Source organism: Sus scrofa, chromosome 10 (assembly GCF_054392235.1).
Source record: "Sus scrofa isolate SSC_HxYL_T2T_F1_AM1 chromosome 10, Sscrofa_HxYL_maternal_Yorkshire_Landrace_v2.0, whole genome shotgun sequence".
Lineage (NCBI taxonomy): Eukaryota > Metazoa > Chordata > Mammalia > Artiodactyla > Suidae > Sus > Sus scrofa.
The window spans coordinates 87,476,100-87,498,296 of record NC_139392.1 but is presented as its reverse complement, the minus strand read 5'-3'; the positions used below and the strand labels follow the sequence as shown (position 1 = coordinate 87,498,296).

The window sequence follows — 22,197 nt, the reverse complement described above, 5'->3', positions numbered from 1 at the left end:
AACGTGATGGAGGATAATGTGAGAAAAAGAATGTATATGTGTATGTGTGCCTGGGTCACTTTGCTGTACAGTAGCAATTGACAGAACACTCTCAACCAACTATAATGGAAAATAAAAAGCATGAAAAAATCCAAGGAGAAAAAAGACATATGTATCATTTGTCACCGAGACTAGTTCCCATAACCCATTAAAGCTTATCTTCTATTAGCCTGAAGTGCCTTGGTGTCAAAGGACTTGAGCAGTTAAGCCATTTATATATTTTAAGGTTCATTTTCTGTTGATAACTTGGTAAGAAACACTTTTTGTTAGAGACAGTTTCCTCTTTGGAGACGGTCGGTGTGTGCTGGATTCCAGGGGGCCATCACCCCCACAGAGCATCGCTCCCTGTCCCCGAAACTCACGCGCTGCACTGTGCGTGCAAGAGTGTGTCTTAATCCTGTCGGGTCCTTCTGCATAATCGTGAGACTCGCTCTTTGTTCCTTTTGGTCTCTTCTGGTAGATCTGACAGCACGTGACGGTGCTGCTGGAGGGAAATGGCTTGCCACCAAGCTGTCTCAGATACTTTTTGGGGGGAGATGGGGAGAAATAAACTCAGTACATCAGTTCATCTGATACCCAGTGAACAGCTAATGTGATGGCTTCCTGCATCACTGGATTCCGAAGGGGCTTCTGCCGTTGTTTTTGACACATTGCTGTCAAAATGGGAGCAGGGCAAGGGCGAGGTGTGGCAGGCTGGATACCCTTAGAAACAAAGGTACCGGGGAAATGGAAATGACAGTGAGACCAGTAGGCGGAAGCGACAAGGAGGGAGTCGAGTCTGTGCTGTCCCCTCACTCCCAGTCCTCTCCTGCATCCCACTGCTAGTCACTTAGTGTCATGCTAACTTTTGAATGGCTGTAAACCCTAGGGTCCCGTGAATTTGCTTTTGCATGGAGAGCGGAGGAGCCTGAGCATTTAAAGGAACTGTCTGAGGCCACGTAAGTGCCAAGGAGTCACCTCTTTTCAGGAGCCTGTCCATGTGCGCATATTGAACAAATTTAAAAGCGGGGCTCAGTCAAAGCCTTTATAGTTTATGGGAACAAGCACCTTGATAGTCATTGGGAATGGATTTTTCAGGCGCTGGCGAGAGGTGGATCCCTCCTGGGGGAACTGACTTTCTGAATGTGCCGAGGCAGTCTGCCCCCCGACACGTGCGAGATCTGCAGCCCCTCGTTAGTAGGAATAGATTGGTGCCGACTCGCGGTTTTCTAAGGCCATTGGCAGCTGATCAGTGGCTGGTGGCTTGGCCCCACTTTTGAAGAGTCTCCACAGAGTTCCCGTCCTGGCGCAGCAGAAACGAATCCGGCTAGGAACCATGAGGTTGCGGGTTCGATCCCTGCCCTTGCTCAGTGGGTTAACGATCCGGCATTGCCATGAGCTGTGGTGCAGGTCGCAGACGTGGCTCGGATCCTGCGCTGCTGTGGCTCTGGCGTAGGCCAGTGGCTACAGCTTCAATTCAACCCCTAGCCTGGGAACCTCCAATATGCCGCTGGTGCGGTCCTAAAAAAGACAAAAAAAGACCCCCGCCAAAAAAAATTCTCCGCACAAGGCAGGGAGAGCACCAGCGTAAAAGAAAAAAATTTTTTAAAAAAATCTAAATATCGGTTTATCTTGCTTGAGTAATAGCTCTTCAGACATCCCCCAGTACCCCTTGTTTCTAAGGCCAAAAATGCCTGTTCCAGGTGGTTGTAAAGCAAACAGAACGTTGGCTCCCAAGTGTGTGTGTGAGGGGAAGGAAGAGCTCACAGGTTAGAGGCAGATCAGGCTTGAATCTGAATCTCTGTTTTCCTGTATTGATTCTCTGATCATGGGCAAGTTATCTCACCTTCTGAATCCCCGTTTCCCAGCTGTGAAATGAGAACACTCATGTTCGCTTGGCAACATTTTGAGAACTTCAGAACCAAACAGAGCAGGACAGGTGACTACCTGCCCCCAGTAGAAATGGGGGAAATCCTTCTTCCCCTCACTCTGGGCAAGGATCGTGCAGAAGGGGAGAAGAAAATTTCCTACGGAGTTCCCGTTGTGGCTCGGCAGGCTAAGAACCCAGCCCGTATCCGTGAGGACACAGGTTTGATCCCTGGCCTCGCTCAGTGGATTAAGGATCCGGCGTTGCTGTGAGCTGCCCCGTAAGTCACAGGAGTGGCTCGGATCTGGTATGGCTGTGGCCGCGGTGTAGACCGGCCGCTGCAGCCCTGATTCATCCCCTAGCCTGGGAACTGCCACATGCTGCATGTCCCTAAAAAGACAAAAAGAAAGAAGGTACATAATAATCTTAAAGGGAAAAATTCGGAAGCAAAAACGGGCAGTTTCACGTATTTCACAGAGTGTGGTGGTAAAAACAGAAGCGAGGTGGGACCGCTTTCTCTACGACCCCCCTTGAGACCCCGCTGTGTGCCTGCCACGTTTGATCCTGGGGGCGGAGGAGGCCCCGGGGGTGGACGTCGTGCCGGGTCTCATCCCCCGAGTGTTGTGAGTGAGCAGACGTTGATGAAATACTCATGTTAATCAGACCAGCCCGTGGCAGATTGGAACTGAGCCAGACGAAAGGCAGTTGGTTAGTTTGCCTGAGCTGATAGCCAGCCTGGAAGACAAATCGGGAAAGGCGTGCGTCTCCGGGGCCAGAAGGTTTGAATCCCAGCTCTTCCTAGATGTTTGACTCTGGCCTTTTCCGAACCTCCGTTTTGTCCTCTGGGAAGCAGAGGGAGTGACCCAACCTCGTAGCGTGTGTTGAGGGATAAAATTGGGGTAAGGCCTGCTGGGCGCCTGCCTGCGCCAGCAAAACTCCATGTGCCCTTCAGGGTCTGATGACGAGAATCAGTGCACGTCCCAGGTGGGGGCTTGGTGTACAACAAAGGTAGACTAAGTCAGAGTATTTTTGTATATTTTGAGTCACAGAACTTGGAGGCTTGGCATTTCGGAAGCTTATGTTAGAGGAATAATTTCCAGTCTCTGCTCCCTGTGCCCCTGAGAAGACTGCAGAGGTATTACCAGAAGTTCTAAAGTCCTTGGGCACATGAAGCGTTAGCTGTAGACTGAAGTATATATGCGTGTGCGTGTGTGTCACATTTGTTTTTTATCCTTTTTGTTGCTATTTTGATCACTTAAATAATTTTGAGGGTGTTTCCATTGTGGCTCAGCAGGTTATAAGCCCAACTAGTATCCATGAGGTTTCCATTGTGGCTCAGCAGGTTATAAGCCCAACTAGTATCCATGAGGATGCGGGTTCAATCCCTGGCCCCCCTCAGTGGTTTCAGGATCTGGCGTTGCCATGAGTTGTGTAGTTTGCAGACACGGCTTGAATCTGGCATGGCTGTGGCATAAGCCAGTGGCTGTAGCTGCAATTGAACCCCTAGCCTGGGAACTTCTGTATGTTGCCTAAAAAACAAACAAAAAGGCAAAAAATATAATATAATAATTTTGACCATGGTACTCAATTCAGAACACTTGACATCCTTCTGTATATTCTCAGTCTTCAGGTACCAAAAAGTTCAACTCTTACTGCATAATGGACCAAACATTTGTTTTAGTTTGAACAGGGTAGGAATTCCTGTTCAAGGGAGTTTGAAAAGAAATAGCCAAAGATTGGAAATTACATAGTGACTTTGGCTTCTCGCCTGGTTCTTCATTCTTGGAAAGTGTGTCAGCTCCCTTCTGAAGTCCGATGTCATCATTGAAAAGAATACCTCCATTCTCAAAATATCTTGGCACAGGCTTAGGAGCAACATGGAATTAAAAGGAAAGATTTCCAGCCTCGCTCTGGTTGGTGTTCTTTGGTTTCCTTCATTAATATTCAGTGTGGAAATATGACCTGCTCTTCTCTGAAAAAGGCTAAAAAATGCCCCCCTGTTCCCTGTAGTCACTCTGTGACCCGATGTTCCTGGCAATGCTGGTGTAGGCAGAGACAAGGCACGCAGCACAAACATATATCAACTACGGCTGAGAGGGAAGCGGCCGTTCTAAATGCTGCCCAAGGTGTAACCATGCGCCTCCCAGCAGAGGCATCTGTGTTTGAACATCTACATAGAAGAGCACCCATTTCTGTAGATTGTTTTATTTTTTTTGGGGGGGGTGCTAAGTTCTTTCTTATTTATTTTAAATTTTTTCTTTTCCCTTATGGTTTACTACAGAATATTGAACATAGTTGCCTGTGCTATAAAGTAGGACCTTGTTGGTTGTCCATCGTCTCTGTGGTGGTTTGCAGCTGCTCATTCCAAACTTCTAATTCATCCCTTCCTCTCTCCCACCCTCCCCCTTGGCAGCCGCAAATCTGTTTTCTGTCTCTGAAGCTTTTTCTGCTTCATGGACAGGTTCATTTGCGTCTTTTTTTGGTCTTTTTGCCCTTTCTAGGGTCGCATTCGTGGCATATGGAGGTTCCCAGGCTAGGGGTCAAATCAGAGCTGTAGCTGCTGGCCTACGCCACAGCCACGGCAACTCGGGATCCGAGCCACGTCTGCGACCTACACCACAGCTCACGGCAACGCCAGATCCTTAACCCACTGAGCAAGGCCGGGGATCGAACCTGCAACCTCATGGTTCCTACTCGGATTTGTTAACCACTGAGCCATGATGGGAACTCCTCATTTGTGTCCTATTTTAGATTGCACACATAAGTGATGGCATCTGGTATTGGTCTTCTGTCTGACTGACTTAGTATGATAGTCTCTGGGTCCATCCATGTTATGGCAAATGGCATTATTTCATTCTTTTTTCTGGCTGAGTCGTATTTCGTTGTGTTTATGTATCACGTCTTCTCTGTCCATGTCTCTGTCAATGGACGTTTAGGTTGCTTCCATGTCTTGGCTGTTGTAATAATACTGCTGTGAACCTGGGGTGCATGTGTCTTTGTGCATTAATGGTTTTGTCCGGATACATACCCAAGAGTAGGATTGCTGGCTCATATGGCAACTCCATTTTCAGTTTTTAAGAATTTCCATACAGGCTATGCCAATTTACATTCTCACCAACAGTGCAGGAGGGTTCCCTTTTCTTCACACCCTCTCCAGCAGATGCTACCTGTAGGCTTTTTCTGACTGGTGTGAGGTCGTGCTTCATTGTGGTTTTGATTTGTGTTTCTCTAATGACTAGTGGTGGGGCGCCTCTTTCTGTGCACCTGTTGGCCATCCTGTGTGTCTTCGCTGACGAACTGTCTCGGTAGGTCTTCTCATTTTTTGATTGGATTTTTTTATGATTGAGCTGTATGGGCCATTTGTATATTTTGGAAACTAAGCTCTTATCAGTCGCATCGTTCGCAGATCCTTCTTTAGTAAAAACTCACCGGTGACCTTGCCCAGCGGTTGGAGCAATGGGTTGTTGTTCTGTAAAAATATCTAGAGCAAAAGGATTTACTAGTTTCTGAATGCAGCTAGCCATTAGTTCATCTTAAGTGGCACATTTGAGTTGGGGAGTTTATTTTCTCCTAGAAAATGGCTTCACAAGTAGATTCCCAGTTGGGCTACAAACAAAAGCTCTTGGACACAGAAGGGAACCAAAAGATGGTTCTCAAGAGAGTCTGGTTTACTGCTGTTACCATGGGAAGATGTTCCAAAGATCTTGGCCTGATCTTTCCCCTTGCCAAGTGCCACATGATTGTCCCCTCCTTCCTTGGGGACTTCCTGTGTGGCAGAGGCATGGTGGAGCCCCTGCTGTGTGCTTGCACATTTATAAGGGATGCTTGTAAGTCATCTGAAGACGTGTTTCTATTTCTTGCACAGAACAGTGAAAGGCAGCCTAGTGCCACTGCACCTTGTCCTTGCAGCATTTAGCTCGTCATGCACACATGGGCACACGCGCACCTTTTCAGTAGAAAAAGGTAATTGAAGGTTACTGTGAGAGTGGCTCAGTGAAGAGAGTGGTCTGTGATACAGCATCTTATGGAGGGGCACGTGTTCGCTCGGTGTGGTGCCCTTGTGTATAAGGAAGATGTGATCAAGAACGTTTGTGAGGGGCTTCCCATTGTGATGCAGCAGAAACGAATCCCACTAGTATCCGTCAGGACGCGGGTTTGATCCCTGGCCTCACTCCGTGAGTGGGTTGGGGATCTGGCATTGCCGTGAGCTGTGGTGTAGGTCACAGACGTGGCTCCCATCCTGCATTGCTGTGGCTCTGGTGTAGGCTGGCAGCTGTAGTTCCGAATCGACCCCTAGCCTGGGAACCTCCATATGCCGCATGGTACAGCCCTAAAAAGCAAGGAAAAAAAAAAGAGGAAGGATTGTGAGATGGTTATTTGATGCTCAGGACCAGGCTGTTAGAGTGCTTTATTCTATCTGTCATGACCTAGGAAGAAGCTTGGATTAATGCTGTGAGCATAAATAGATTCAGATTTCTGAGGTCTAAAAAGTGCATGTGTGTTTTCTCTCCCTTGTTGCCGTTTGATTTCGCATTTTCTAGAGACCTGTCTTTAGGGGATAAAATATTTGCAGCAGAGCAGGTGGCATCCTTCAGCAGGGGTGAAATGGGGTGAGAACCTGATAGAATTCTTAGGAATGAAGAGTGATATTGATAAAAACCCCAGGTGAGCAGAGACTATGAAATGATGGCTGGAAACTGTGGGCTGGAAAAAAAGTGCTGTTGTGAGATCAAAATCTCAGTGAACAGAAATCTTTAAATTTCTGCCCAGATTAACATCACAGAAGGAGCAAAACACAAATCTTTTCTTCTTCCTCCTCTTTTTAAAAAAAGCTTTTTAAAAAGTGATGCACCAGCATACTTTTTTAGTGCGGGAAAACCCTGATTCTTTCAGAACATTCGTTTTTTGTTTTTTGTTTTTTAAATTGTCTTGAATTATTCAGAAAGAGAAGTCATCATCTCTTGTTTAGAAAACAATTCCAGTAAGATGGCTGATAAACATTAAAGACAGAAGTTTATTTTTTCAAGTAGGTGGAATATTTATTGTCACAGGTAGAGGAAGCTTGTTGATAATATTGGCTGAGCTTAACCAAAGCAGACTGCCTCCTGATGGAGGGGAGGGTATGGGGGTGCAGAGAAGGCTGTGTGGGGCCTCTACCGTAGAATGCTGAGAGGCAGTTCAAGAGTCCAGATTCAGCGACAGGCAGAAAGGGCCGGCATTTTTTTGTTTGGGCAGTTAAGTGAAAAGGCAGTGCTGTGAGAGTCCCTTGGCCCTGCGAGGGGGTAGCCTTGATCTGTCCTACAGCAGGAGCTGGATAAATGTGGCCTGAGGGGGTTTTTTATTTTATTTTCTTTTTATGCTGCAGGCCTAGGCCACAGCCACAGCAACTCTGGATCTGAGCCACCTCTGCAACCTATGCTGCAGTTTGTGGCGACGCCAGATCCTTAAACCACTGAGCAAGGCCATGGATCAAACCCACATCCTTACCGACACTCTGTCGGGTTCTTAACCCTCTGAGCCACAGTGGGAGCTCCTCTTTCCACTTTTAAAAACCATTAACTCTGCAACAAGGTCATGTCTCCTGGGCGACGGGAGCTCAGCCACAGACAAGGGTTATCATTAGAAATACCACATTTTCAGTGTACCCAGTGGTGGTAGAAATAGCCCATGAAAAGATGGGAGGAGGGGGTGAGAATACCACAGCCAAAGGCTTCTCCTCGCTTATGCAGTTTTGATTGATGTTTTCATTGTAACAACAACTGCTACTATTTTCTTCTTTCTTAAAGTCAAATTCGGGTTAAGTGAGCAAATATTCCACTGGCCAAAAAAAAAAAAAAACAAACCCAACCTCCTGAATCAGCCTGTGGGTCAGTTCTGATTAGTCCCATTTTTAAAGGTGTTCTTTAAGGCCTTTGTAGCGAGAGACCTGACATGATAAATGAGAGCAAAATAGCAGAAGTCATCAGGCCAGCCTGTTGGCGGTAGACGTTTGTGTCTTCCAAATACGCAATCCTGAGTGTGGGTTCCTCTGCCTCCTGGAAAAGGATGCGAGCCCTCCGAGCCCTGCCAAAATACGTATGATTAGTTCTATCAGTAAAATTTCACGTTGAGGAGTTCCTGTTGTGGCTCAGCGGAAACGAATCCGACTAGGAACCATGAGGTTGTGGGTTCGATCCCTGGCCTCGCTCAGTGGGTTAAGGATCCGGCGTTGCCGTGAGCTGTGGTGTAGGTCGCAGAGTGGCTCGGATCCCACACTGCTGTGGCTCTGGCCTGGGCCAGTGGCTACGGCTGTGATTCGACCCCTGGCCTGGGAACCTCCATATGCCTCAGGTGCGGCCCTCATAAGACAAAAGAAAAACATTTCATGTTGAACCGGGAGAGGCATTAGTTTCAAAGTTAGTACTTGCTGAGTGCGTTAACCATGTCCTCCCACGCGCCCGCAGAGATACCTGACGTGGCGCCGGGCCTCCTGACAGGTGCATTAGCCCTTCCCCCCAATCTGCACTGTCCTGTCGGCATAAACGTGACATGAACTTCACTCTTCTGGACTCTACCCCAGAGCTCTTCCCGCGAGGGGTAGAACAGGGTGTCGGCAGGAGACAGCAGTGCTTTGCACACGGCTCCGCTGGGCTTGAGACGCACATAACACCTCTCAGAGCGTGTGAGCAGTCTGGCAGCAACAGCCCAAAATAATTCTTGAGAAAAACGTACCAGATGGACTGGAAAATGCAAGTTAGTGTAGGAGATGACCTGCCGAGGCTGCTGAGAGCGGACCGCTTTCCGCGCGTTCAAGGTCCTTCCCTCTCCCAGGCCCCTGATGCGACCTCCGTTGCACGCCTCCCTCGGAGGGCAGCTCCCCCGCCTCCTAGCTCAAGGTATTTGAAAGCTTCTCAAGACATGCAGCCACAATTTTAACTTCCTCTTTGGGTTGCGGTGCAATTGCTCCTCCTCGTGTTATCCTGAGGGGGTTGTGGGCATGCGCGGCAGTGGCAGCCGGGGTTGGGCGCTTCCTCTTTCATAAACCGAAGCTGGGCCCAGAGAAAACGGCCACGAAGGGAGCGAATCCGCTGCTTTCCCAGCGTTGAGCAGGGTCTGCCTGTAATAAAAGTGCCCACGGAGACTCGCTTGATGCCGAGTCCTGGGTGAGAGCGGTTTTGCCTGCAGGTGTTTTTTTCACCGGCCTCTCTCGAGTGCTTGGCTGGTTTCTGGCGTCGCCGGTTTCATTTATGGCAAACCTGCATCCCCTCGGAAGTCTCCGTCTTCCAAAATCAGTCTGTACCCCCTACCCAGTTACTCCTCGGAATGGTGAGGGAGAAATGTCACCGGACAGACTTAGGTACCCAGCCACAGCGTGGTAAATGCAGGAGTTCCTGCTGTGGGGCAGCGGGACGGACGGCATCTTGGGAGCGCTGGGATGCAGGTTCTGGGCCTGGCACAGTGGGTTACGGATCCGGCGTGGCCGCAGCCTGCAGCTCAGGTCACAGCTGGACCTCTCGGATCTGACCCCTGGCCCCAGGACCTCCATTTGTTGCAGGGTGGCCAAAAGAGAAAGAAATAGGGGGAAAAAAAAAAGCTTGATAAATGCATGATGGTATCAGATGACCAAAGTGTGTGTGGAGGGGAGGGGGTACTCTGTCTTTTCCTGTGCTGCATACAGAAAATACCACCCACCCCCAGAAAAAGCCCGAAAATCATTCTGTATTCTCTCCCCCGTTACATAGCCTTGACCTCTGTGGGAAAGACCATAGACCCTTGGATGCTCCAGAGAAAGGATCTGGGAGTGCAAAGTGCAAATGCTTCTGGACGTGTCCCTGTCTTTCTGAACCGTACTGCTTCCATGTTGCGTGTAAATGGGATGTGATTATAAGAATTAAGTAAGCAAACACTTTTGGGCGAGAAGAGATTTGTTTTACAGTTGATGAATTCGCTTGAGCAGATCTCGCCTCCTTTCAGCCGTTATTTGCATTCTGTGTGTACCTCGGAGGTGTGCGAGACTTGCTCGTCCTTTACTCGCTGAATGTAGACCTTTTCTGTTTTACCTTCCTGCCCTGTCTGTGGTTTTAAGGATGCTTTTTGTATTTATTGGCCTAAACGTGAAAACAAGAACATGCATTTTTTTGAAAATTTTTAAAAATTGTATGGCCAGGAAGTTCCCTGGCCAGGGATTAAATCCGAGACACAGCTGTGACCTACACAGCCGCAGCAGCAATAACACTGGATCTTTTAATGCACTGCACCTGACTGAGGATTGAACCCTCGCCTCTGCAGTGACCTGAGCCACTGCGGTTGAGTTCTTAACTCATTGCATCACATCGGGAACTCCAGAAACAAAAGCATGCTTCAACTTGTTCAAGGTGACTGGGGGGAGGGGAGGGCATCTGGAAAAAACATGTTAATTTCATTAAGTTTTTAGAATTGAGCTGAAATAAAGTCCCGTCACCTTTGTGTTCTCTTATTCCGTAGCTTCTTGAGAATCCATCTGTTTGCTGACTTTGGTTTTGTTGCCTGCTCTGCTCTGGGGGTTGATGTACAGCAGTCCCTTCAACAGAAAGGAGGGGAAACTGCCCATCCATGGAATTTTCTATTCAGAACAGAAAGAAATGGTCACCCAGCCTCTTCTCTTGGGTCAGTTTTGCCATCACTTGGCTGCATCCTTGTGTATGGTCAGAATTAGCATGATACAGTGCAAATAGCAACAGCATCTAGTAATAAAAACCAGACACCGTGGGATCTTTAGCTGCTCACCATTTGTACGACTCATCACACGAAGAAAAAAAATGAATCTGGCTGAATAATCTGGAGTACAGACCACTGTAAATTGTTGCCAGGTTTAGGGATGTTTGGGCTGGATTGGTGAGAGCTGTAAGGTGGACCAGAAGGGGGTGGCACTGGTCAGACACTAGCTCAGATGCTGGCTTGGCCAAGTGTCACCTTAGCAAGTTCTTCAGCCACTTCAGTTACTAAATAAATGGAAGTAATACAGACTGATGACGAGAATTAAGTGGGGTAATGTACAAATGGTTCAAGCGGGGACCCCTTAATGTTCCCTGTCATTTTTCCATCTTTGAATAAATCCGTGCGTTTACAAGTGAAGGATTACATGCGTTTAGCGGGATGTGGCCGTGATTATTTCCTCTACTAGACAAGGAATAGAGAGTGGGCCATTCACCCAGCATTACCCAGAAAATGGGTTCACTGCCCTCACAGACGTGGAGAGGTGGGCAGCCCTTGTAAACTTCCGGCAAAGCCAGTTTCAGACTTCGAAGTTTCTGTATGGATTAACCCTTACCTTCCTCTCTGTGAGACACTCATTTTCTGCGAATATAATTTGTGTATGGTTCTGAGTCCAATACTGAAGGGCTTTTCCATTGTGTGTTATAGAGGGAACCTCATCTAGGTGCTTAATTTAAAACAGGCAGCGAGGGGAAGGCACGGCTCCGGAGGTGAAGGGGAACGGTGACCAGCCTTTGCCAGGACAGCCTTTCATTGGAATCGAAGTCCTCATATTCCCTTAATGAAAAGAAGACTGTTTGAGCTGTGATTTGATCCCTGTCTGTTGTCATTAGAGTTAAGTCTAGCCAGCTGCCAGTTCCTAGAGGCAGGCAGGCTGGAGCTGTCTGTTTCAGCATGCTTCTGTTTTCAGTTTTCAAGTTGGCTTTGTTAGTATGAGTTGGTCTGGTATTTATTTGGGGGAAAAAAATAGGTGTGTGTTGAACTTTTCACATGTTGTTTGAGCATCCATTTCATAGAAACTTTAAAAAATTATGCTTTAAGGGACTTGTTTTGGAGAAGGGAACAAGTTTAATCCTGTAGTAAATTCTTTAGTACAGGGAAGAACCACTCATTTACTTTTTGTCCTTACAGATAGAAGTTTTCGTGTAGCAGGGCTTGATCTCCTGTTGGTAGGCAGCATCAGCTGGATAGGAGGGCACCTTGAGGAAAATGACTTTGCCTGAACAATTTCCTATCTGCTAGGTTGGCAAAGGCCAAGGACGGGGGGTGGGGCCAAGGGCGAAGATACCTTGCAGGTCCAGATGTCTCAATCTCAGTATCATAATCGAAAGAGGGCCTCTTGAAAATTCAAGTTTAACTCACATCCACGTTCACTAAATGGAGGTACACCCACCTGAGGCACTGTTGGGACAATGCCACGTTCAGGTCCTGGCTCAAGGATGTTAGAACCAGAGCAGTTCCGTTCCCAGTAGATGGGTTCCCAGGAAAGGTGGAGATTCTGCCTCGGGTCCTTGCTTCACTGTTTTGGCACCAACTGGTTCAAGACACTAGCCAGAGCCCGGGAGGGTCGCGATAGGAAATAAGTGAGGAAAAAGAATTCATTAAGCTGACTTGATGGAACCTCTAAAAAGGTTCTCATGGAGGCTTCTTTTAGAAATAGATGAAAATTTGAAGAAGAGTCTGTGGATTGATTTTTCTCGAAGGTGCTTGATGTGTTCTGTCCCGCCCCGTGAACAAGACTTGCTAAAGGGTTTCCGGGTGTGCAGCTCTTAGGAAAGAAAGCCTTTCGGGGCACACTGCTCATTTATTGACGTGTTTCCCTAGACTCTCATTTCCCGATTGTATTGGTGCTTTCTTCCATACATCTTTAACCCGTGGAGAAGGAAAGCAAGACAGGATTCATTCTGAAGCGAATTGCATACGACCCTGGCCTACTTGTCTCTCCCTCGAGGGACTTTGAGGTGTGCCTGTACCTTTGGCTGGTTGATCACAGAATGGTCAGGACTGCGGTGGGCTGGGGCCTGGGACTCTGGATTCCGTGCTTCCGGGCGGAGCCACGGGTGCCTCGGAGGAGAGGCGTGAGGAGGATGACACAGCTTTTGACCCCCAGCCCCGTCCGCTCCCTCGCCCACGCCCTTTAAGCCCCACTGCTTTCTCAGAGTGCAGAACTGTAATGACTCCCCCGAAGGCCCACCCCAAGGCGGCATCCAGCCTTTAGCACCTCCCAACAGAGGACAATAAAGAAAAACTGTCCAGACGTGGGGTTGCCAAGGGGGAGGGGAAGGGAGTGAGATGGGCTGGGACTCTGGGGTTTAGTAGATGCAGCCTGTTGCCTTTGGAGTGAATAAGCAGTGAGAGCCTGCTGTGTGGCACTGGGAACTGTGTCTCGTCCCTTGCGGTGGCGCACGATGGAGGATAAAGTGAGAAAAAGAATGTGTACATACACGTGGGACTGGGTCACTGCTGTACAGCAGAAAATTGCCAGAGCACTGCAAACCAACTATAACGGAAAAAAATAAAAATCATTCAAAAATGAAAAAGAAGGGAAAACTGTCCAGTCGCAACCAGCGGGCGAACTCCTATCTTTTGTGGAAATAACGGGAGCCACGACCTCCGTGACTGGCCCGGCTGGTGACACCCGTCTCCAGACTCTCCGTCCAGGTTTTCTAGGTTCCCAGGCCATCCAGCTGTTGACCACAGAGTACTTACTGGCGGCCGCTTGGGGCCCGTGTGCCCAGGCGGCCTGAACCTGGGGTTCGAGATTCCACTCCGCTGGCCGTGACCGCATGACCCGCTCCTCCCGCGCCCGGCTCTGTCTCCTCTGGAAAGTGAAGGGATTACGTCGATGAGCTCCAGGATCCCTTCCCCTTCTAAAACCGCTATGGTTTTCTGATGACAGGTCTTTAGAGCCAGGATTTTGCATTTCCAAGTTGAAGCTGCAAGCTCCATTCTTTCCACTCTTGGCCCGGAGTGCGTGGCAGCCTCTGGATGTTCCCACGCTTGTGACTTGGTGGTCTGCCCCCCGGTGGAGCGAACGTGTGGCGTCTGAGATGCTGAGTGTGGCCAGCAGTGACCGCCAAAGCGCCGGGCAAACACAGCTGAGCTCTGCTGGCCGCGAGGAGCTCCTGTCGCACCGGCCTTTGCACGTCACAAGTCACAGCTGTGATGAAATCGCCGTGTCTTAATGCTGTTTCGAAGGGGCTGAGGTTTTCCGTTTTCTACTCACGCCTCCCGGTAGATGCCGGATAAAGAATTCCACCTCCACAGGGGAGAAATGGTCCTTCTCTCCCTTCCCAGGAGAGTCACCTCTGAGGCTGGATTCCACCCCCAGGTCCCATCCCCATACGCGTCCTTTGCTTCGGTTGTGATTTTCTCTGTTGACGGCGGTGAGGTCAGAGGTCATAGGGACCCTTGTGTTCACAGCACAGAATCTGTTGACAGTTGACACCTCTAGCAGGGAAATAAAAAGGAGCTGGTGAAAGGACTGTTAGCATCTTGACAGATGCCCATGGTTGGGGGCTGTGCCAACCAGCACATCCCCAGCAGTAGGGAACAAATGTGTGTTTCAGCTTCTTGATTCGAGCAGCGAATGGGTCATGGGAACCTTTGAACTTAAACTGTGATTGAATTTAAGTAAGACCGAGGTGGAGAGACTGGTGCTGAGGGTTGCAGGGTGACAGTTGGGTGTGTTTCTGTCATCACTGTGAGTGAGGGTAACTTGAGTTTTGCACAGAAGTGTGTGGTAAGGAAGTGTGTGCCTCTTGTGCTGCCCACATGCCCACTTCCCCTTGTCCTGCATGGGTGAGAAATGCCTTTGTCACCTGACCCCTCCAGTAACATCTGAGGGTCAAGAGCCAGGACTCTGGATGCAGACAGCTTGAATCGGAATCTTGGTCCCATCACTTAGGCGGACAAGCCTCTCAGCATCTCTATACCTCGGCTTCTCTGTTCTTAAAAGGGGGGTGAATGATGCTCTTCTCACTTAGGGAGGAGTAGATCGGAGGACAGATGGAGAGGGCTTTGGAGCAGAGCCTGCCGTAGGGAGTAACCAGATCCCCACTCCCCCCCTTCCATCACCAGTCTCACCAGTTCAAATTCGCTCAGTCCGGCGGGCTGAACCCCAGGACGGATCAGGGGTTCATGGTAGGTCCCAGCCCCTGTGAAGATCCAGTCCAGGCTGACCGTCAGTGGTCTGTGAAGATGATTTTTTGGCAAAGAAGAGAAACGACTGGGAGCTCCCTGGTGGTCTAGTGGCCAGAAGTCAGTGCTGTTCACCGCTGTGACCAGGGTTCAGTCCCTGGTCTGGGAGCTGATATGTCACATCAAGCTGCTGCACGCCATGGGCAAAAGAAGAAAAGCAAGCTACCAGTTGGATAATTCATTTCCCTCCAGGACAGGGAGGAATCCAGAAGAATCTGCTTTCATGTTCTCTAGTCGGATGTAACCCCAAGAACCGAAAGTATTTCACACTACCCCTCATACTGAGCCTCGGCTCTCTGGATGGTGTGGGGCAGGAACTGTGGTGGAAACGCAGGAGTTGATACATAGTTTTTGCATTTTTAGTCTTGTTGGACAGGTAGGGGACCACACAGACACGTGATTAGTTATGTCTTTGAATAAATGTGGATTGGAGATAGTCTCCAGGCTTGGGGTCTTTGGGGGGCTGTGTGACAGAAGGTAGCAGCCCGCAGCGAAGTGCGATGCTCAGACCGCTGCATTAGATACTGGGAAGGCTTTGGGGCCCTGAGCAAGGAGAGAAGAATGTCATTTGGATGTTAAAGATGAGGTCTTAGAATCTAACCAGGGCCTGAAAAATGCAATATGTTAATAGGCAGAGTAGAAAGGGTAGGGCTGGAAGAGCGAAATGAAAAAATCAGTCTTTTGAACGTTACAAGCAGTGATTTGTGCTTTTAAATTGAAATTCAATATATTGCTTAAAAAACTAGCCAATTTGCTATTGGCGTAGACATCTCAGACTCTACCTGATAACTAACAAATCCCTGGGAAAAAGATAAAAGAAAAAAAATATTTTTAAGTTCTGCCAAGAGACTATGAAAATTAATGGTCTAGAGAAGCACACACCCCCCTTCAACAAAAAGGCCATTATCTTCAAACTGCTAAGGTCATCAGTATATATGCTTTTAAATAAACTCAATGATCCTCTTAATATCATTATGGAAATGCAAGCTGGAGCCCATTAAAAGTATCCTATTGGGACACTTTGCTATTCCAGTGTTTTGCAAAGTGAGTTTTTAGAGGCTTTGACTTCTTAAAATTTCTGCAAATAAATACCCTGTGGTTTTATTCGTTGGCAATGCAGTGATCTTCTCCATATTCAGAGGTACCTTTGTTAGGGTTGCCTTCTACTCGTAAAATTTCGGGTATTGATTTTTACTTTCGCTCTTGATGCTGTTTCTCCCCCTAAGGGAGCAAAAAGAACACGTGTGTGACCTGAAGATGTATGTCATAGCGTCACTGAAGACATTTGGAGTCATTTTCCAATTCTGTATTGTAGCAATAGAAGCACTACATTCAGAGACACAGCGTGCCTTGCCCAGCTTCATGCAGTTGAATGGTGACTGATCTGAGTCTGAAAGCCGGACTTGTTAATGGGTGAATTGGGGTTCACCTGTCATGCCCTCCTTCTGCCGATTGAAAAAACCTGGGAACGTAGAGGTTGAACCCAGGAGATTTTAAGTTTCAGCCAACAAATTGTTACTTAAAAAGAACAACACCAGCTGATATTTCTGAAGTTCTCCTGATCACTGGTACATGTGTTAATTTGTTGAATCCGTCACCACCTGGTTATATTGGTATTGTTAGTTTCCCCAGTTGACACGTGGGCCATTGAGGCACAAAGAATTTACAGGGGGCGGCAGGAGGGGAGGCTGAGGGTGCCCACAGCAGAGCTGGATTCAGACACGGGCAGGCAGAGAGCGACATCTTTGGCCTTTCTTAGCACTTCAGTCTGCGTCCCCTAAATGCGATCTGGTCACTGGGACCTTTTTGTCCCTGCCTCCCATCTGCCTTGGGTCAGGAAGCAGTCCTTGTAATTTCATATTGCCTCTGCAGGTGGTACAGTACAGAGGCTAAACCACCGAAGTTTCCATGCGGATCCTGGATCACTGTCACATTACTGGAGAGGCATAGGGTTTAGAATGCTCCTGAATCAATCCAACGTTCGGGCGAAGGTCGGTCTGCACCGCAGCAGCGGTTTTGCCGTCTACAGCAGCCCTAGAGCAGCGGGGCCGTTCCCCAGAGGAGAAGGCAGCATCTCCCTGCTTGAGCCAGTGATGGACACTCCATCGGCCTTTGCAGCTTTAGCACCCATCTCTTCTCTCCATCTGGGCTACATCTCAGCTCTGGAAAGGACTCTTAGTGGACAGTCCAGGCACCACCATCTGGGCTAAACACTCCTTACCTGGATCTAAAGCAGGATGGGGAGGAGACTCCAACATCATTACGTGATGCAAAAGGGTGGTGTCGGGAGGGTGGGGCTGGGCAGTCCGCTCTATTGGGTGACACTGAAAGAGCTTTTCTCCTCTTGCACAATTAATCTGTGTCTCCATTTGCATGTGTGAAAAAACTCCTGACAGCCCCAACAACACCAGGAGAGAAATGCACAGCCTGAGCAATAAATCTCCCAAGGCATTCAGCAAGTGCCACAGGGCTCATTAATCTTGATTATTTCCCGCAATAGATAACTTCACAAATCAGCTCTTATTCCTAATCATGCACATAAAGATAACAACGGACGGGTAATAGCTTCCTGCATGGCAAGACCAAAATAAAATTTCATTTAAAAATGTATTTCTGCACGTTCCAGGGAAAGGCGTTTCCTGCCTTCTTAAAGGGGCCGGAAGAGGTGGGGGAAGCACCCAGTGGGAAGAGAAATTGATCCTCGAGGGTTGGGCTTCGAAGAAGACTGAGGTGTGTTGGATCTGCTTGGAGACACTGTCTGGCTTGTGTGTCACTGTGTTGCCACCGGGTGGGTTGGGGAGACCCTGGGCCACAGGAGACAGGAGAACTGGGCCGTTGCAGCCTCTGGATGGGGTTTAAGAAGAGCACCCAGGCAGGAATGGGAAGCACAGGATGATCCCTTGTGTCTATGAAGTTGATGTTTGGGTTTCAGGATTTTTGCTGACTTTGGTGAATTGCTTTAGGATTGCAGGCCGTGTGGGTCACCTCAGATGAGACTTTCAGATGTCAGCTGCCAAGAGGACAGAGTAGCCAGTGGAGGCGGATGGGTGAAAAGAGATGGGTTTCCTGCGTGTGTCGATAGAGTCTGGAGGGTAGCAGTTTTTGAACACATGAGACCAGATGATCTAAAACCTAAAAACCCCCCATATATATATTTTTTTAATTTCTTTTTTCCCCATTTTTCAAAGATTTATTCAAGTAGAGTTGATTCACAACATTCTGATAATTTCTGCTGTGCAACAAAGTGACTCAGTTACACATATACACACCTCCATTCTTTTTCAGGTTCTGTATCCCACATAGCTTATCACAGAATATCCGGTAGAGCTCTCTGTGTCACACAGCAGGTCCTTGTTGGCCAGTCATTCCATATACCTCAGTGTGCATGTGCCAATCCCCAACCCTGGTCCATCCCCCACAGCACCTGTCCCTTTGGTAATAACAAGTTTTTCAAAGTCTGTGAGTCTGTTTCTGTTCTGCAAATAAATTCATTTGTATCCTTTTTTAGATTCTGCAGTAAGTGATACTATATGATGTTCGTTTTTCACTAATTTAGTATGATAATCTTTAGGTCCATCCCTGTTGCTGCAAATGGCATTAGTTGATTCTTTTTTATGGCTAATATTCCATTGTATGTATGTACCACATCTTCTTTATACAGTGTATATATATGGGAGTGGGTCTTATTTTTGTATCCTTTCAGCCAGTCTGTATCTTTTGATTGGAGCATTTAGTCCATTTATATTTAAGGTAATTGTTAATATGTATGTTCTTCTTGCCATTTTGTTAATAGTTCCGGGTTTGTTTTTGTTGGTCCCTCAGCTCTTTGGCACAAACCATGTATCTAAGTAGGTGCTAGAGCAGGTGCTAACTGAGGTTACCCAGGTGAAGGAAATGAGCAACCAGCTTCCCCTCCTAAATGAGGCTTTTCTGCAGGCATCACAATTGACATGGGAAACGGCTTTATGATCATATAACTACAGGTGGCACCCGCCCATCATTTTATTATCAAAATGTCAGTGCATTTCAGCTGGGCCTGGGATGAGATGCATCGCCTTCATGATGGGATTTGCCTCCGTATTTTTCTGTCAGTGGGAGGAATTGAGCTATCACAATAACACATCAATAGAAATGGGGCCCCTGGTGCAGGCCTTTTCAACCAGCTAGGCACTGGGTAACCGTTGCCAAGTCTGTGCTTCTCCAGACTTGAGGCTGTGTACCTAAAATTAATGTTTCACTCTCTGCTTCTCTTTTGATCTGAAGGGCAGTAATGGTGCTCTCCCCGAACCTCTCAGGAAGGAGGAGGTCCTCACTCCCCTGACCTTGAACTTGACTTGTGGGTATTAAGTGTTAAGGCAGAAAAATCTCCAGGCCAGAGGAGTCACCTTCTTCCTGGCAGTGAAGTGTGTCTTTCTGATACAGTCACAGCCGTGACAGAGAAACTGAATTCCCTTTAAGTGCAAGGCCATGTGCGAGGCGCTGGGGACACAGAGATGTCCCAGGTGTGGTCTGTGCTTTTACTGCATGAGGAGGTGGGATGTGGACACAAACATTCCTACGAGGTGGAAGGGGTGCCAGGATGAAGGTGGCGATGAGCTGCTGGGGACGTCCGGGGAAGGCAGAGCTGGGCACTGGTGCATTTGTGCATTAAGAGGCACCAACCTACACCTGTGCCTATGAGAAGAAAAAACCTGAGGCAGAGCCCGCAGCACGAGCAAGGCAAAGCCGTGGGAAGCTGTTGGGCGCCTCTAAAGAGGAGCGACAAATCCAGGTCGGGTGGAACGGGCAGTGTAAGATGAGAAAGCAGGCGGAGAGTGTACACTGAGGCCACATAAGAGAGGACTTGGCATTGGGCTAAAGAGCTTGGAGTTTTCTGCATACACGTTGGAGCTCTAGGAAAGGGTTTGTGGCAAAGGCATGACCGGGTTAGACCTGCGGTTTTAAACGTCCTTGTAATGCAGCAATGTACAGAATTGATGAGACAGAAGGAAGAGCACAGAAGCAGAGCCCATGTGTGAATGGCTGGGGCTGGGCTCTGAAAATGAGTGTGTCTCAGCTGTGTCCATGGATGAGCGGCCCAGGCGAAGGCCCTGGGCAGCAGGCGGAGCCTGGCGGAACTGGTGGTTTGGCCGGGTGTAGCGGTTACCTGTTGCCCCGTAACAAGTCATCCCAAACTCCGTGGCCTAAAATAACCATGTGGCTCTGGGATCTGGGGGTCAGGTGATGATGGCTGGTCTGGGGCCTCCGCTGGACCTGACCCCATGGGCTGAGGATGGAATCCCTGCCAGTTTCTTCAGTCCCCTGTCGGTGTCAAGATAAACAACCCTGGACACTGGTTACAGTGGTCCGGGCAGCGTTTAATCAGGGATGTGCTATTGCAGTAGGAGGCCGAGTCCAGTGTGACCTGAACTTGGGTTTGTTTGGAGGCAAAGGCGTTAGCGAGGGAGAGTGGGGGGCTGGAGAAGGGAATGAGTGGGGTCCACAGAGCCAGGGATGTGGCCGTTACCCAGGGTGGGAAGGAGGGTTTGCGGCCGTGTGGGAGCCACCTGGGTTGGCTGAGTGGCAGTTAGGCTCCTGCCCTCCCACAGAGGCTGGGATGTCCACAGAGACCCTGTCTTTGAGTCTTGGCTGGAATAAACAGCGTGTTCCTTGGACTGCCCTGAGCCTTCTCTGATGGGCCCTTTAGGGGGGCAGGGAGTCATCCTGGGGATGTGGCCTTGAGCCTGGGCTTTGGAAACTCTTGGGAGAGTTCGTTCAAGCCTTTTTCTGCCAAGGCGAGGCCTCGTTAGGGTTTGAGGGAGCTGGTCCGAGCGTTGTCACAGGGACACAGAAGTGGGGGTGCTCAGAAGCCAGGCAGAGCCGGAGATGAAGCACCTGCCGGCCTCCCCACCTCGTTGGCCTGGCTGCTGGGTGTTCAGAGAGGGAGGGGCGTTCTGTGGAGGGGGTGTCCAGTCCAGCCAGGCCAGAGCTGTACGCTCCCCCACGTCCAACAGGGCCACGTCCACCACTTTTTTTTGGCTCCAGTGAAGTCACAGAGGCCAGTCCAGATTCAAGGGAAGAGGACAGGGCCTGCTTCTTGGTGGGAGGCTCAGCAGGGTCACTTTGTGGCAGAGCAGGTGTGTGTGTGTGTATGGGGCAGGGTGGCTGCGGCAGCCTTGGGGACCCACGATCGGCCTCCAAGGAGGGTGGCCGTTGACCTCAGTAAGGATGACCCAGTCTGTTCTGCTCTTGGCTGGGTTGGAGGTGAGAAGGGCAGCGGGGTTGCAAATAGCGGCATTCCAGGAATTCTCGCCCAGCTTGGAGATGGCGGGAAAGGTCAAGGAAGGGGGTCTGTGCAGAGGAGATGGGGTGCCCCGCCCCGAGATGGGGTCCAGCTCGGGAGAACGCGGTCCTGGAAGCAGAGGGAGGAGGCGATGGGGGATCTCGCAGGGAGGAGTTCCCGAGGCCAGTGGAGACAGAAGCCAGTGGCAGGAGCGAGAGGTGAGAAGGTGGAAGCATTGGAGCTCCCGTTGTGGCCCAGCGGCCAAGAGCCCGACTGGTATCCATGAGGACGTAGGTTCCATCCCTGGCCTCACTCAGTGGGTTAAGGATCCGGCGTTGCCATAAGCTGGGGTTTAGGTCACAGATGCGGCTCAGATGCTGCGTTTCTGTGGCGTAGGCCGGCAGCTGTAGCTCTGATTGGACCCCTAGCCTGGGAACCTCCATATGCTGTGGGTTCGGCCCTAAAAAAGAAAAAAAAAAAAAAAAGAGTAGCTCTTGGAGCATTGCATTCCGATGAAGAGGGAAGAAGGGGCAAAACACGGAGTTCAGAGACTCAGCCGAGTTTTCTGTACATACAGATTGGAAAGGCCAATGGCCCGTTTCTTCCCTCGTGGGAGGATAACCACTGGGGCCTTTGCGAGAAGGCAGGGCAGTTAGAGGAAGTCACGTCCAGTCCTAGACATTCCTCTTTCTTCTCTTCCTCTTCCCAATTAAAAACAAAATCAAGCGAATTCCTTCTAGTATTTCATAGTTTAAAAAGAACTGTGTCGGTTACATGTTTGGATATTTTGACGGCATCCTGGGAAGAGAACACGGGAAGATGGATTTGTCATTTAGAAAGGTAGGCAATGAAGTGAGAGCTTGATAGATGACGGTGATGAATTAGGAACACCTTAAACATCCAGCCGTAATAGAATAGCTACAGAAATTATAGTGTCTCCACTTAGTCGAGTAGCTTACAGCCATCTCAAATTAGAATGGGCATTCAAGAAAACGCCCAATATTTGCTGACTGTTCTCTTGGCCAGAGCCCAGCGAGGACTGAGTGATTGCGTAGAATTGCACGACATGTCTCATGAGGGTGAGTGAGGCTTTGCTCACAGGAATGGATGGATGAGA

General features: G+C 49.0%; 1 protein-coding gene across 48 annotated transcripts in view; it reads left to right on the top strand.

Moving 5' to 3' along the window:
• The window catches only part of CELF2 (CUGBP Elav-like family member 2), an 872,498-nt gene that overhangs the window by 597,307 nt on the left and 252,994 nt on the right, over window positions 1-22,197 (top strand).